Raw genomic sequence first — 4048 nt, forward strand, 5'->3', positions numbered from 1 at the left:
TATGTTCTGTGCTCAAATAATTGTTTTAAACAATTTACACTAAATAAGGAATTTTGGATTTAATTTGCTTACTATTTTAATTCTACAGTAAATATTTAAAATGTTGCTTATTTTACATTTATAACTAACTTTTTTTTATTATATAAACAACTTTATTAATAAAAAATAATGCAATAAAGTGGACTGTGTTTAAATGATTAAGTTGTCTAAAGACTAGATGTTTTTGTAAACAGTGTATTAGGAACCTACAACAAAATCACAGTTAAGTTTGAAATTGTATTAATTATCAACTTAATTTAAGCCGGTAGTTCCAAACTGTGATTCAAAGTACTTTTACTTTTTTTCTGTTTTCCTCATCCTGTTGGTAAAAAAGATTTGATTTTTCTGTAACGGTAAATTTTTCAACATCATTGATATTTCATTTTTTTTTAAGTCAAGTTATTTCTTATTAAGATCCCGTTAATAAAAATATGGATCAATAGTTTGTGACTCAATTACACAAAATCACACAGTGATACTCAAACTTCAGAAATAAAGTTAGGGTTTGTGTCACGCAAACATTAAATTATCAGAACTTGTCTTTTTTATTTTATTAATAACTATTAAATTAAATAGTTTATATGTTCTTATCTTTTTATTAGTACTTACTAATTATTATTATAACTTATAAGGTGTATAATGTTATAATAATAGTGATTCTAAAGCCTTTATAATAAAATATGTCTGTTTCAAAAATTTCAAATTGAAAAGTTAATTCTTTTACAGTTGAATCTGCTAATTTTGATTTTATGTATAATCAGTATTTTCTTATTTTTATTATTTTCTTCACTATTTAATATCTAGAAAATTAAAAGCTTAATAGATTTTAGTTGTTTAAAAAGAAAACCATTATTTGATATTTCCTTGTTTACTATACAAATTAAAGTATTGACATTATTAAACTATTATAACGGGTACGTTTTACTAAGATTATGTAAAAGTGGCAATATTAAATCAAAAATAGCCTTAGCTAAATTGTAGTATCTAAATTTAACAATTATTCTGTAATAAAACACATTTTTAAGGATTTAAATTTTATGGAATTTGTACGTGACAAGTTTGTCTGATTTTATACACATACATACATGTATACTATATTTATGTATGAATACAAATAATTATAAAATCAATTTTTTTTTTTTTTTTTTTTTCAAGCTTAACGGGCCTTTAAGGCCCAACGCTGCCATCATGAGATGGTTTCTTGACGAATTTGCTTCTGGGACGGGTCGTCAATCCGTCGCCGGATTGATAAAATCAATTATACTAACTTATAATGCATAGTTGTTAAAAATAAAATTTGTTTACCTTTAATGATGCAAATAATGGTTAAAAGAATATTTGCTGTAATGCGTATGCGACAATTTTCCTACTTTAAAGAGTTAAAAACAATTTTTATTAATTTTTACTGTGTAGTTTACAAAATTTGAACATTGATAACACATAGTCAAACAATTGTGTTGATAAATTTCAACGACAAATATATAGTATAGTATAACATTTAAAGAACAATAATAATCTTTTGTCTGATAATATAAGTATTTAACTAATAAAATATTCATAAACTAATTATTAATACAACAATAAATTTAAAAATTACAAATGTTACTATTTTGGAAATATTCAATCAAAAATATTAAACAAAAACAATATCTATACATTTGAAATTGTTCAACTTCTATAATACTGATTTAAATTTTTTTCTTTTAACAATCGTTGGTAATTAAACAAATCTAACAAAATCAAAATTCAATAAATAAAATGAACTATAAGAATTATCTTAGGCAAGTTCAAAAAAATAATTTACTTGATTTACTGAATTCATTAAATACAAATTAATAGAATTACTACTTTTTTAAAGAGAGAATTATTGTATATTAATAAATTTGATATAAAATTTAACTGTGATAGCCAAATACCTGTGTCAGTTATAGCTAAAACTTTATGATAAAATATCCGTAATGTATGTCAGACACACAATATATGGGTTATATCATTGTAAGAAATAACTAAACTGAAAGCAGACATTTGAACTACCTTAGATAAGTTTAATCAAATAAAAATAATATACTTACATATTATTATAAATATTGGTATAATCAAGAAGCGATTCCTTGTATGTAGTAGTATGAAATTCATACATTAATTACTGATATTTTTAAAAATAAATGAAACGGGTATATGAGTATTATCAACCCACATACACAAATACATGCATTAATAATTATTTTAAGTTAACACAACACACTTTTCATTCAAATTGCTTAGTGTTGATATTATACATTCACATGAAAAAATGTCACATTAGAAATAAATGTTTTATACTTATAATTTACACCTTGATATATAATTGTAAGGTCTTGGGTCCGATTGGAAAGACATTTCCATAGCAATTGATATGTCATACTCAAAACCAATTTTACATGATAACATTGGTTTTTAAAAGATGAAATATTTTCAGTAAAAAAGCATTCAACCTAAATTAAAAAAGCTAATTGAAATTGTATTGAATTAAATTACCCATTAAACTCTAATAAACTTACCTATTAAATTAATGCTTTATATGTATAATTTACACCTTGATTTAAAATTGTAAGGTCTTCAGTCTTGGGTCCAATTGAAAAGACATTTCCATAGTAATTGGTATAGCCTATTCTCAACGCCATAGATATTTCTGACATGATAACATTGATTTTTAAATGATAAAAGATTTTCGGAAAAAAGCATTCAACCTAAAATAAAAAAGCTAATTGAATTCGTATTGTATTAAATTATCTATTAAACTTTAATACACTTACCTATTAAATTAATGGTTTGTCCAAGAATGTAACGTCAAAATAAAGTCGAGAGCAAATATTATCAATTGATATATTTATGCAAATATTTCAAAAACTATAAAATAACGAGTTATGACTTAACTACAATGAGCATGCTATCGTATTTACTATAAAGTAAAATGTAAATTTACTAACATTTTTTAATTAAGTTTGTAATTTCTCATTTCACTAATGGAAAATGTGTGAACTGTGAAGTTAAAATTTGTTAGCGACAGAGGTTATGTACAAATAATAAAATATATTATGGGTACTGGTCACTCGATTATTCCGTGGTAACTGATGCATAGTTTAGATACTAGATTGTTATCCGAGATAACCAGCTAATGACTAGTATTGTCATATATATATATATATATATATATATATATATATATATATATATATATATATATATATTTATAGATTAATTATAGCCTAATATGTAATTTTTTTTAATTTCAGTAATTCAAAATTTGGGTCTTCACTTAAACCAAATATTGGTTATCTGTCTTGATATCTACGTACCCACCATGCTTTGATCCATTACGCATTGACCCCACTGTACTGACCTACTTGGTGTACTTTGCACACCTTTATAGCTTTAAGTCCCTAAAAGAGGATTTCATTTCCTAACTAAGTCTATTTAAAATGATTATAACATATTCAACATTGCTGATAACCCATTTTATATATTTAATCTTTAAGTTTAACACCTTATTTATAATGTACGAAATTAATACATTTGAAATTCAAGTAGTATATTATATGATAGGATTATTAAAGTTTTTATTTTACTAATAACCATCGATAATGACAATAACATTTTTAATTTTCGTAATAACACCTTAGATTTGAACACAAAGTTGTAGTAGGTACAATTATTTATCTACACCAGACGGTGTAAAAAAGGTCATATAATGACGTGTACACTATGACTCATTTTTTCATGTTTCAAATAGACATTTGGTTCCTTGGCTATTTCTGAGAACATTCATTTAATTAATAATTATTCAAATTAAGTAACAGTAAGTAAATTGCCATTAAATGTACAAGTATTAAGAACTTGTTTTTTTAATACACGAATTGTAAAATTAACAGTTAGTGCTACAAGTTGTAAGTGAGTACAGTAGAAAACAATTTCCAGACTGCAAAAATGAAACTTTATTAAAATAATAGTTATAATGTATTTGGAGACT

General features: G+C 23.8%; 1 long non-coding RNA gene across 1 annotated transcript; it reads right to left on the reverse strand.

Annotated features, from left to right (window-relative positions):
* Nucleotides 1–1863: 1863 nt before the first annotated feature.
* Nucleotides 1864–3091, reverse strand: LOC126848011 (uncharacterized). Its single transcript, XR_007687192.1, has 3 exons — nucleotides 2835–3091; nucleotides 2580–2768; nucleotides 1864–2513 (listed from the first exon to the last, which is right to left on the reverse strand). It is a non-coding gene; the product is annotated as an uncharacterized LOC126848011 (long non-coding RNA).
* Between the last annotated feature and the right edge of the window lie 957 nt (nucleotides 3092–4048).

Source organism: Adelges cooleyi, unplaced genomic scaffold (genome assembly GCF_023614345.1).
Source record: "Adelges cooleyi isolate 19-005CV unplaced genomic scaffold, UGA_ACOO_1.1 ACOO_flye_CR_arks_rails_tigmint_CR_PRNA_147, whole genome shotgun sequence".
Classification (NCBI taxonomy): Eukaryota; Metazoa; Arthropoda; class Insecta; order Hemiptera; family Adelgidae; genus Adelges; species Adelges cooleyi.